Raw genomic sequence first — 13,836 nt, 5'->3', positions numbered from 1 at the left:
AACTAATAACACTTGCGTTATAAAACTGTTTAAAAAAAACTACAAAAATTTTAATAATTTAAAAATATTGTAGATGGTTTAACCCTTGTAAATATTTTCAGAGAAATAGAACCCACGATATTGCCGCCAATTCTACTAAACATCGGCCCCTGATGTTGTCAATGGTGAAATTGCTGGTTTTGAAAAACCATACAATAATATGATGTTCTACTGGCAGTACTAAAACTTACAAATTTTTTCTCATGGTATAGTTTTAAAGGTGCCAATTCTTGCCTACTAAAACCTTATAAAGGTCAAAGGTTCTATAAGCAAAGTGATTCTGCAGTGGCTAGCCATCACCTTCTGCAATATAATGAAAGGAAACATACAATTCAGTCCCAGAGTTTGGTCAGATGTTTATCCCCTAAAATTTAAGCATTCTTAAATAATAAATGTTTCACAAATGAGTAAAAAAACAGTATCAGGCAGTATGTTCAATAAACAAATTTTTGCAGCTGGCTTTGTAAGATTTATTTACGCAGTTAACTTTTACATTATAGGAAAAAAAACTGTAGTTGCTCTTATGACTATTATAATGGGAATGGAATGGATTTAGCTTAACGCCTTGTCAACAGACGAAGGATGATGAGAATATAGCAATGACGGAATGAATGGACGAGGGAAATGGGAGTACCCAGAGAAAACCCAGTGGCACACTGCAATGTCCGCCACTTTTCCTACTTGTGAAAAATCCAAGTTCCACCCCGCCGGGATTCGAACCCAGACGGGAGGTGAGAGACTAGACCACTTGACCACCATGGTCCAAAGAAAATGAAAAATTAAAGGCAGATGGAAAGACCAAACTTAGTAAAAATACGTAAAGTCCATAAAAACTAATTAAAACAGTACATAGCTAAACTTATAATGCAGTTCAAACTCAATAGTACAATTATATTAAACTCTGCATCTATCAGCAACAGTATAATACTTTTTTCATGAAATTTGAGAAAAGGACAAAACATTTCTTTTCACCTGCTATTTACTAGCCAGGTAAAAAGTCACCATTTCATATGACCTCCAATACAAGCATTCTTGTTGCAGACCAAACCAATAAAATAAGGTAAATGCAGCAAGTCCCATAGCTGCACTTAAGCACAAAAAAAATTGTGCATTAGTCTTAGTCTACTGACTGGAAATATGCAATAAATTGAATCTCAATAACTTTAATCTTTTAATTTACAAATAAGAAATACTAGTCTTTTAAATAATTATTCCTGTTCTTAAGATAAAACAATAACTTTCAATCTACTGGTTCTTTAATGGTTTTATTTTTCCACACTGCAGTATTTATGTTTATTATTCTCATTAGAGTTAGCTTTATTTAAAAATTGAAGTACATAGCTTAAGATTTTATCAGTCCAAATTTTAGAAACATTTCCTGCTCAGATAGGTTATAAATAAAGTGTTGATTAGAAAACTTGGCAAAACCTCAACACACAGTTCACAACTATAGGGTCATGACCCACATCTTGAGAATCACAGATTTAAGTGACAGTAAAAATAAATTTTGATGTCTAGAATGATGTGAAAATTATCAATGTTATTTTTAAATGTTATTCCTCAATCTCTAATATTAATATAATTTGCTTTAGGTCACAGTTTTTAAATACGACAATACTTACAGTTATTTTGGTTGTTTTTTCAAGAACCTATTATGAACTATTCAAGGCTTTAAAAAACTATTTTAAAGACCAAATAGGCAGTTTTGATGTAATTTAATATTATGAATTTTCTTTTCCAGTTGAAGTTTTTTACGTAAGGTTTCGGGTCAATATAATGTTCACAATAAAAATTAAATATATAAAATACCACCATACAGCAAATACTTAACAAAAAATTAATTTTTTTTTTAATTCTTGAATTTTTCAGTAGCTAGTATGTACTCTTGAAAAATAAGTATGTAATAATAGGAAACCTAAACACAATTAAAAGGTAAAATTACATACAATCACTGCTGACAACTCAAACATATTTAAAACCAATTTTTTTTCCAAACACAAAAGAAAAATTAAGAAATTTTCAAGGTTTAAAGCAATATAAAGACTTTCAAACACCTTAAAACTACACATGGGGAAATCAAGGACATTCAAATTACTAAAGTTATAAAATATTAATTATTAGTTTACTTTAATAATAAGTTGTTTGACCAAATTTTTTTGGTGTTGAGGCCCTTTAACAGTTTCATATATTTTTAGATATTATCCTGTGATATGGGTGAATTTTTTTAGCATGCTATGATTATCTTCAATTGCTTTATTACATTTACAAAATTACTTACAAATAATCACAATACAATAAGTGATAAGTGTTCTACCTTATTTAAGTCTTGATGAAATTGGATGAAAAGTTAATTACATGGCTGAACTATTTAACTACAAAAGATTAATATTTTCTAAGCTTTTCATACAATTTTCATAGAAACCAATCTTGTACTTGTTAATCTTAACTTTTAAGAAAATTTTTTTGGATGATTTGGCTGTATTTTTAAAAAATATCTGCATAGTCTTTTCACTTTATTTTAATAAACATAGGTGGACAACAGTGGGGTCAAGTAGGAGTAAATAAAGGGGGGAGGGGTGAAGGGCTTCTGACCCTAACTTACACTGGATAAAATTAAGTTGTCGAGAAGGGGGGGGGGGAGGGGGAGGGGAGGGGAGGGGGGGAGGGGAGGGGAGGGGAGGGGGGAGAGAGAGAGAGAGAGAGAGAGAGAGAGAGAGAGAGAGAGAGAGAGAGAGAGAGAGAGAGAGAGAGAGAGGAAAACATTGGTTTCTGAACACAAGCAAGTTTTATTTACTAAACGTAAAAATATGAATCAAACTTCGCAAACCTGGGACAAAACCCTCAAGAAACATGCCTATCTGGATACCCTGCGATGTGTAAAAATAGTATATTAGGTGTTACAAATACTTTTTTGATTTATGCTCATGGTGGCCAGCAGGTAGTGTCACTTTTCCTGTCAACAATTAACATATTGGTTGGGGGAAAAAAATCAACACACACATCCAATTTACCTAACTAACGTAACTTTTACAGCACAAATTGCAGCTTTTAAATGAACCATTACTGAAATTAACCTTTAACTGCAAATACATACATTTTAAAAGTTACAAAACCTAGAATGCTGTTCTGTAATATTTAAATTGAACTCTTGACAACAGCTTTGCTAGTTTTGATTCTAAAGAAACAAAGTCATAGCGAAACTAACTTGAGTTGCAAGAGTCATTGCCTAAAAATATCACATAACTGTCAGTTGCCTCTTTCATGTGATAGTTATTCTACCAATCATTTGCATATATTCCTGGCGGTTCTGAGAATTTATGAATAAGTATGATAGAGAGCAAATTCCATATACTTTTTTAAGCCTTGTTTTATTTTCACTCTGTTAGTAACTTTATATGAAATTTTTAGTTCTGTGTGCGACTATCAGATAAATTGATGTTGACTTTCATGATGAATTTTTTTTTACTGCCAATGTAGTTTGTCATATTACTAGAAACAATCACAGATGTAGATTTGTGTCTACTTGGAAAAGTTAACAAAAATATCTAGGTAAATGATTAAAGTAGATCAAAATAGACATTAATAAAGAGCAACATTTGCTTTGTCAAAATCAAAGCACAGAAAAAAAAAACTAAAAAAATGCAAAAGAATGTAAACAAAATACAAAATATCATTCAAGTCATTTTTAATAATTCAGAAAAAGCCAACAGATTAAAAAAAACACATTAATTAAAAAAATTATTTTCTTATTATTGTTAATAACTAATTAATTTTAATAAAATGGCATTTAATACAACATGAAAATAAACTGATATTTTGAATTACGTATGCGTGTGTGTGCTCTCTCGTTTTTAAAATCTGGTATGTTTTTTTAGAGAACTTGTGGTATCAAAATAGCCATATTTTTAAAATGAATTTATAGTTAGAAGCTGCAATACTAAGTTATTAACAAATCAAAGAATTTATGTTTCTCTAAAAAAAAAACAAATTATGCTCAGAGTAGGTACTTGTTATAACAATTTTCCACATTTCATAAAAATATCCAATGAAGTCCACTGATTAAAAGAATAGACGTAGAATTAAAAAAAAACACAGGAGACAGAAATAATCTTTCTAAAAAAAAATACTATATCAAGAATTAATTATTTTACTTAGACCTAGCCATTTTTTTTGTTAAAAACAAATAAACTGAAGTAAGTGCAGCCAATCTGGTCACTAAGGTAAGTCGCCCAGTTACACTTTTGAAAAATTATTTCTTATAAAGCATATTTTAAAAATAAGTTTGCCATAAACACTGCACTTTGTGGCTCAGTCTCACACACCAGGTTGATTATTTTTTCAAATTACTTTTTTTAAGAGCTATGAATAAAATTTCAACTTAATGCAGCATTTTTTGTTCTGCAAAAAATATTTTCAACAGATATTAACTTAGTGTTATATCATGGGTGAAAACGTTGTGCATGAAAAAGTCCCATGTTGACTGCTTGACCCTCCAAATTCTCCCACTGGTTCTCCAAAACCTTATTCAAGCACTTAAGTCAAAGAAACATTTTCATGCCCTACTTAAAGAAACAGTAACTTATTGTATTACACATATTTTTTATTTTACTGCAAAAAAGTTTTTAAAAAGTTAGCAAAATCAGTTGGTCGTAAGATAAACAGTAACATCAAGAAATCCCCTAAAACATTTTGGCAATATATCAAAATAACAAAAAACTTAAATGTTAATGGGGTTGTCTCTGAAGATCCTTGCTTCTCTTCCTTTATTTTTCATTTCCGAGAGCCTAGTACTATGAGGCATTAAATCCTTAAAACCAATTAAATCAACAGGACCTGACAGTATACAGTCTAACTTCATTTTAAAAGAATGTTCTCTTTTCCTCATGCCTCTTAAACATTTATTTAATACAAGTTTAAAAACTGAAGTTTTCCCAGACAAATAGAAAATTGCTAAGGTTATAACAATTAATAAAAAAAAACATAGTAAACTAGTAAACTAAAAGTTACGAATTACAGGCCCAAATCCTTGCTTAATGGCTTCACTAAAATATTTGAAAACATTATGTTCAGGCAACTTAATTTCAACCTTAAAAACAGATTATCTGATAATCAACATGGTTTCAGATCCGAGATGTCTATGACACTAACTATATTTATTCTGAAGAAACAAATAGGGGTCAAGTAGATACTTGTTACTTTGACCTTGCCAAGGCATTTGATACTGTGAACCACTCATTATTACTTTAAAAGCTTGAAAGGTTTTGTGTGTGTGTGAATGTGTGTGTGATAAACATAGGCTGGCACTCTGATTATCTTAAAGACAGATACTTTTTTCTTTCAATAAACAATCATAACTCCTCTTTATATTGTGTTCTTCAAGGAGGTAATTCTATCACCTTTATTGATTATTATCTTTATTGATGACATTACTCTGATGTTAAATCACTCCACTGGACTGTTATTCGCTGACGACCTTAAAATCGATAGAAAGATTACTACTGATTACGATTGTCAGCTACTTCAGCAGGACATTTCTGAAATCTCTACTTGGTGTAATTCTAATTTGGTTACTCTTAATAAAGATAAAACACAAGTTATATCCTGCACTAGAAAACTATAACCCGTTCAGTTTGATTACATACAAGCTTGATAATTCAGTTATAACAAACACTTCTTATATTAAAGATCTAGGCATTACACTTGACTATAAATTATATTTTCATCTACCTATTAACTTTTTGGTTTATAGCTCTCTCAGAACCCTACCTTTAATTAAATATATTACTTACTATGCTTCTGATTTAGGCTCTTTACTTACACTTTACTATATATTAGTTAGAACTAAACTGGAATAGGGATCAGTGATATGAAACATCATCTCCTTCGGCAGTGAAAAACTCGAAAACATACAATCTAAATTACTGAAAACTAATAATCAAAAGCATCTCTCAGAACCTTTTTTACTTCATTAGTTGAACACAGAAAGCTACTAGACTCTCTTTGTCCATAACTGCTATAGTTCTAACATAAAGTTATTATTTACTCGAAAACTCTGGGCTCAGAGTACCTCAATTTAATAGTCGTTCTCAAACATTAATTTGTTGTCTAAACAATTTGAATGAGGTTTTATACACATTAACTGATAACTTCAATAACATAGGCAAACATGCCAATCTTTTTGACAGAAAATTAGGCTTAAAAATTATGTAATTTGTTTACTTAAATAATAAATTGCAATTAGGCTTGTTTCATTAGGTACCTTGCAGAATTCATGTATCGTCAAAGGTTATAGACTTGCGAACATATCCATTTTCTGCTCACAGCAAAGATGCCTGCACCGTCTACAAAGGTAATTGTTCACAGTTTTAGTTTTCTTTTTTATACCTATGTAATACTTAGATATTGTGCATTTGATCCTGATGGCATGATCCCATATAAATTTATCTTGGGGTACATAATGCTCGCTGATTAAATTTAGTACATCAGTAAACCTGTGCCTTTGATCCTGATGGCAAGATTTTGTAGAAAACTTTTGATAGTGAAAAAGACCTTGAAGTCTGCAAAAATTGTGGCGTTTTTCTTCATGGCGATACAGGCAAATATGGAAGCTATATACATGTCAAAAAAAAAAAAGTAGGGGAAATAATGATGTCATAGGAGTAGACCAATGAGGTTGGAATCACGTATTATTTCATGTATTGGTAGATGTTGATGTGTGGTTCTTTCTTTGTTAAGGAAGTAGTTAGCTTCTAGCCAAGGTTAAATGTTAAACATCACTGATGAGTGCTGGAAGTATTGCTCACAATTTTATTTTTGCGTGTTCGCCGTCATTGGGGAAAATTACAACTCTTCCTTGCATTGTGAGTTAGTGGCAGTAATTGAAGTTACAGACAGCACATGATGTATAAAGTTTCAAGTTTTAATAATGAAAGGTTACGGTTACGGAAATTATAGGAAATGTCAGCAACAAATACGTGTGGATACTATGTTGGAATTGGTTGAAGAGAAAAATGTAGAGGCGAAATTACTTCCAAAAAGAGGTAAGTCAGATATGTAGAATAGTGTGTAGGGAAGAATTAAGCGTGTATGTGAATGAAATTGTTGATGTAAGGGATAGGTCAAATTTGCAATTTTATACGTTTGGTTAGCACTTGTAGAGGTAATGAAAATGAAGTGAATGGTTAATTAGATTAGGTCAGCTACATTATAAATATTTGAACAGTCTGGACAGAATAGTGTATTCATGCAGAAAAGGATGGTAACAATATTACTATAGCAACAGTCTTATGGGATAAGCAGTAAACACGTGGATTTTGGCCAGAGTACTGCAGATGCAGTATTTTTCATGTATTTCATTTTTGTATATTATCGGTTTAGGGTATTGTAATGAAGACTAAAATCCTACCTAGTCTATTTTGGTTTTTGATACTGATATGTAATTTTTTAAAAGTGAGACTTTCAAGATATTTTCTCGGTATCGTAAACTGGAATACAGCCTCTCCCAGTCAACTATATTTTGCAATATCGGTACATAATTTTAGGAAAGTAAGAATTTTGGAGATATTTTCTTGGTATTGAGAACTAGAATACAGTCCCACCCGGTCTACTATTTTGCAATACCTGTATTTTATTACTCATAGTTTACTACTTATCCTGCAATGTTTATAAGTCAGTATAATGAACGTTTGTAATAAAAAGGGCCCAATACTAATTTTCCAGACACAGAAATATATTGTAACATCTACAGACATAATTTCATTGATAATAAAATATCAGTATTGCAAAATAGAATATAAAAAAAGGAGGGGATTGTATTCTAATTTACGATACCTGAAAAATATAATATTCAAAAAATGAAATCCATTAAAAATTGTGTGTTTATAGTTCCCAGCCCAAAACCCCCATATTACCGGCTTGTCCCATAAAAATGTAGGGGTGATATGGCATGACGTCATCAGTATTGTTATGGTATCATGATTTAGAATAGTCCCAAATTGTGTTTTAGCAAGTAGAAAACAAGTACATATTGATGTAAATCATTACATTTACTGCAATATAATTTATACAGAAATTTTAATAATTTTCAAATCAATATTTTTCTTATTTTCAATTTTCCTCAAATTCATGGCCCTGCCCACTAGTGACTTGCCCAGAATCCACTAAAAATTTGCAAACTTTTTTTTTTTTTTTTTGTGAATAAAGGCACATCCATAGTGCTCCAAAATACCATCTTTAATATTCATTTCTCCATTCAAAAGTCGCTCATCTAGGGAAATAATTTATTTTTTGTATTTCAGTATAACATATTTGAGAATTTACTAATCAGCATCTTTTAATACACCTTTAATGTCTTAAACACGTGAGATATATAACATGGTTACATAAATGGGATAACTACCTTTTATATGTATAAATAGATAGGAAGTTGGAATCCATGACAAGTAAACCCATAAAACTAATCACTTTTGTACAATCACATCAGAACAAATACCTTTTTAATATATTGTAGAAAAACTATCAACATAATTAAAATTGAGCAGATTAACTGACTGTATCATACTAATGTTTAGTACCATTTGCAAAATAAAACACTAATTTCCCAACTCATTCCTCTCACAAAAAAAAAATCAAAAACTTACTGTCAAAAACCTTATACAATGTTCCTCCAACCTATTTATCAAGTATCATAGTATCTGCGAATTAAATAACGAAGCATAAACGTTTTATGACAACTAAACCCTCAATAACATCAGAAAAATAAACATATTCAGCACCAGCTGATGGCATGTTGTCAGCAACCAAAGACATTAATTCGCCCGTAACAAGACGTAGATATTCAGAACAAAATTATGGTGGTCAAAATTTAGTTATTTCAAGTGCATAGATAGGATCCAAAAGACGCCCTATTGGTTTCAATATTTTTTTTGCTACAACAAATCAAAGGCGATGGAGGAACTATCATTTAAGGAAAGGATGCCGTTGCAAAATATGACTTTAAATACGCCAGAGATTGGCCTTGGAATGTTAAAAAAATTATGGTCTCAAACACTGAACTTCCGTACAACTTTTGACGAAAAATGGTTTAAAACATATATCGCAAAAAATTAAATAGAGTAAAATATCAGAATCGGGAGGGGGTATCGCCTCTATCAGTACCCTTCTTCATGCTTGAAACCAATTTGTAAAGTTTAGAATTAAAAATTAATATTTCTTAAATAAGACGCCGTACATTTAGGTTTTAAAAAAACCATGACATAGTGTATATTCAGTGGCGAGGCGTGAGGTTTACATGAGGGGAAGAAATAACTCCGTTCACCCCTAAATATGAATCGGGGGGGGGGGGGGGGGTCAGGGGGCCCTCCCCCAGGAAAATATGGATTTCAAGGTACAAAAGGGTGCTATTTAAGTAGTTTTCTTAACTGAACATTGACTATTCCACAGGTAGAAAAATTAACATTTTTTTAAATTATAAATTATTTTTGAAAAATAATAAATTTTGACCTACATTATTCTGATAGTAAAATACCTACTCTGCATTATTTATATACTAAGCGGGAGTGTAGTATCATCGATATCTGGTACAAAATATATAAACAGACAACACATGGCAAAGTAAGTACTTAAAATAAAGAGAAGAACCTCATAAAAATGTACTAGAATAGTAAAAATTAAATATTGGTATTTATCGTACCAACACAAAAGAATTTATCTTCATACGTGATCAGAAACTCTGTTAACTGGTATGTGTAACAAGAAACTGGCACGTCAATCATTCCTGATACGCCACCTCGCCACCTGCCGTGCCGAAATGTAGCGGACATAGCCGAAGCAGTCGGCAGAAGAATTCCACCGTCTGCTTCGGTCATGTTCGCTTCAGTTCGGCAAGAAAGTGTTACCTTCGTAGCTTCTACCACATATTTTTACAGCCAATCCCCTCCTCAAACCTTTGTACCATGCTACCCCCCTTCCAAAAGGAAACTACTGCGGCAGCCTTCCTGCTGAAAGCGGTCCTACCAGCGCTTCTAAACCTAGCAACGCTTCTAAAAAAGCATGTTTCGTGTGTCAACGAGTTCTTTTCTAATAGCGCACAGCGCACAGTATTGGGTTCCAAGAAGATAGTGTAAAAAATACATATACCTAACTGCACGAGCCAAAGTAAAATACTATACAGAATAAAATATTTATTTAAAAAATACAATGTCTGGAAACTGCCTGGGCAAGCACTGCTTGCCTTGCTTGCCCTGACGAGACGCCACTGTGTATATTAACTGAATTATTTCAGTTGTAGTTATTCTCAATAAATGAATTGAATACAAAACATCATTCCTCATAGGGTAAATGATTGGTTGGTCATTATTAACTTCAGAATTTAAAATTAATTAAATAATTTACTATAAAGAAGCCAAATTCCAAAAATTAATTATAAAAAAATAGTTTTTATTTAACTATTGAATTAAAAGCTGCGTTTTTATGTTCTGATAGTATACTGCCCTAGGCAATAAGCAAAGCTCGGATCCCAATACCATCCGTCGCTCTGGCTTGTGCTAGAACTCTATCCTAGCTAAACAAAGGAGTTCACAAGCTGGCAGAAGCTGTTTATGTAATATTCTATTTTTTAAATTTTTATTATTATTATTTTGTTATTTTTTATTTATTTTAATTTTATTTTAATTTAATTATTCGATTTTTTTTTGTAATTTGCTGATATTGATTTAAGGAAAATGTGCGTTTGTTTTCTCCGTATATTCATTATTCCTGTCGAGACTTCTGCTGGTGTTCTCAGAGTGCATCTGGTTATTTCTGAGAAATCAATTTCTGCATGAAATTTTTTTTAATTAATGCGGCATGTAATTTTATTCAGAGGTTCGTAAAAATTGCTGAATTCCTTTTAATAAATTAGCGCTTACGATATTTAAATCAGGAGGAATTCAAACAAAAAAGCAACCATTACTCAGTCAAATAATATGCTTTGAGACAGCTGAGAAGCACTATTATTTGAGACAAACTTTCTTATCCTTGACGTCTAGCGAAGCCTTCCTTTTCTTGCGAACGTGAGTGAGCATCCCGCATCCCGTATAAAAAAAATAATATTTACCTCAACACAATATGAGATGCTATCTGTTGACATGCATAGGAACTACTTGCAACAAGTGTTAGGCATGAGATAAATTAACTCCAACTAACAAAATATTAAAAATGTTTATTTAAGTAATGGTTACAATTTAAAATCACAGTAAACATCTGCTACTAGTTTGAGTAACTAATATGAATCCCTGTAGCTGCACTGTATCGAAAGTACACAAGAGTAAGTTTTTCATCAAGGAATAAATTTTGAGAAAGAATGACTGTGTTAAAAATTCGCTACGCAAAGTTATAAGCTGTGTTCATTGTAGAAAGTTGTTTACACAAAGAGAGATAGATCATGTAATGCCAAGCCTGCTTACAAGATAGAGGACAGTGATGAAGCTACTTTTCTAAAGAAGAGCATTCTACATTACGTCAATAATTTTACTTGTCTTGGACGAGATTATGTTCATAGAACTTCCTATCTCGACAAAGAACTTAAATTGAAGGACATTAATGATTTATGGAAGAATGAACACAATGGAAGTATCCTTAACATAATGTGAGAATACATTCAAGCTGAATTCAGATCGATCCTCCGTACTTTGTAAAAATTATGGACTCTTAAAAAGGAAGCTTGAAGACGATGAATAAGCTTTGATGTCAACGATTTCAATTTCTTACAGTAGTAATCTGAGTGAAGATGCTGACTTCTATAATGATGGCGACAGTGACTCTGAGGCTGGTGACAAAACCAAATACTGTGGTGAAGCACCTAAAGCTGGCAAGATCGAAAGCTGTTAATAAGCCCTGAGACTGATAGGATGGAAACAGCGTGATAAAATAAATTATTCTGTTCAAGCTTACGATGAACACTGGGATGATAGTGATCTTAAAAATATTAAAAACAGCCATTTCAGGAAGATGACGATAGCAGAAGAGATTGAATATATGACATGGGAAGAGCCTAACATATTGGTTGTTCACCTGAGACTGTTGGTGGCATCGGTTCGTAGAGGAAACTACTCGCACATCTACGAAGTAGACTTCATGTTAAAGAAGTGAGAGAAGTTGGCTAAATACAATAATCACTTGTTTAACTTGCATGTGTACAATTTTAAAAAATAAATCAATTATTTATATTTCAAAAATTTAAAGTTTTATTTCTTGTAACTTTATTTCTAAGACTGAGTTCTCATAATAGAGCTTCTTTTTTTATTGTGCTTCCAAAATGTGCTTCCTTTTCATTGATTGTGTTCCCTCTTTGTCGAATTGTGCTTCCTTTTTTAAAAGTGCTTCCAAATGTACTTCCTTTTCATTGATTGTGAATCGTAAAGTCTGTACTCAGGACATGGTTGGTCTCATGGTTCGGAGATGTCTTATCTAAACTCCTGACATTGGAAATTGCCTGTTAAAAAAGGTTTTTCCAAGTATAATCGAAACATACCTCTTGGTTTGGAGATGCTTGGTCTATATGCCTAACACTGAACAATTTCTGGTTGGAACAAATTAGACTTCCATGTTAGGCACAGCGACAACAAATTTATTTCGTTGGACAGGTATCTTGTATAAAGTTGTTTTTCATAGAGTGAATGATTAATAAACTCCACAACAGGTAATGGGAAACAGAATTTAAAAAAAAATATTTCAAGCTTTAGTTACTCCTATCACTGGTCGAGAATCGAACCAAGGTCTGAAATCTATCTAGCCAATCTTACATTACTATACAAGTTTGACGTTGATTTTTAGAATGTTTTCCGAATTTCTAGGTCAAATATTATGTATTTACAAGATGGCGACCAATAAGTCATCATCGGCTCATCCAGGCTGGCAGTATATGAATTTAAGCCTCTGTTAGGACTTTCCACCATATTTTATTAAATAAGAATTTTTTACCTAAAATTATTATTTTTTACATTGACAAGGTATTGAACCAAGGATGAATATCAATCGAATCAATCATTATAATAATGAGGTATTTGTTAGATGATTTTGGAATTCTTCCCGAATTTCTAGCAAAATAATTACGAATTTCCAAGATGGCAGTCAAAAGTCAAATATCATCATCGACTTACTGGAGGCTGGTAGTAGAGGAACTTAAGCTTCTTTGTGGACTTTCCATTATATTTATTGAAATTAATATTATTTACATAAAATATTTTTTTTGCATTGACTAAGTATCGAAGCAAGGACAGGAATCCAACGATTCTACCAGTAAATTAAGGAGTAATTTTTTCTGATTTTTGGAATTTTCCCCGAATTTATTAGTTAATTATTACTAATTTTCGAGATGATGGGTGTAGCCCAAATTAATTTTTTAAATAATATTTTTTTAAAAATTTTGATTAATTAAATTCTTAATAAATTAAAAATTTCATTTCCCAATTTTCTAGCACAAGAATTATGGATTTAAAGTTGGCGGCCCTAACGAAAATTACAATGTCAGAAAGTTCTAGAAAGCAAAATGGCATTATTCAAAATGACTGAAAGTTATAGAAAACAAAATGGCAGAATCAAAGATGGCCACCAGGGTCAGGGTCAAGGTCATAAAAGATGGCATCGACAATCCACAATCCACAGCCTACAGCCTGGCACCAGATGCCCTATTATTTACTGCTGAGCTGGTTACCGAAACCCTCTAGCAGTTGTAGAGGGACTCAGGGATGACCTGGTAACCAGGCAGCCATTGTTGGTGGAGCATAACACAGTAATAGTGCTGGCCACAGGGCTAAT

The 13,836-nt window shown here is 32.0% G+C and overlaps 1 long non-coding RNA gene across 5 annotated transcripts in view; it reads right to left on the bottom strand.

The window, feature by feature from the left end:
* The window catches only part of LOC134529636 (uncharacterized), a 40,903-nt gene extending 32,079 nt beyond the window's left edge, over positions 1-8,824 (bottom strand). For all 5 annotated transcript variants that reach the window (XR_010074644.1, XR_010074645.1, XR_010074646.1 and 2 more), the window contains exon 1: positions 8,679-8,824. This is a non-coding gene — a long non-coding RNA (uncharacterized LOC134529636). The remainder of the gene's footprint in view (positions 1-8,678) is intronic.
* Positions 8,825-13,836: the final 5,012 nt, after the last annotated feature.

Source organism: Bacillus rossius, chromosome 2 (genome assembly GCF_032445375.1).
Source record: "Bacillus rossius redtenbacheri isolate Brsri chromosome 2, Brsri_v3, whole genome shotgun sequence".
Lineage (NCBI taxonomy): Eukaryota > Metazoa > Arthropoda > Insecta > Phasmatodea > Bacillidae > Bacillus > Bacillus rossius.
Note: the sequence above shows the minus strand (reverse complement) of the source record. Positions and strands in the feature narration are given on the sequence as shown.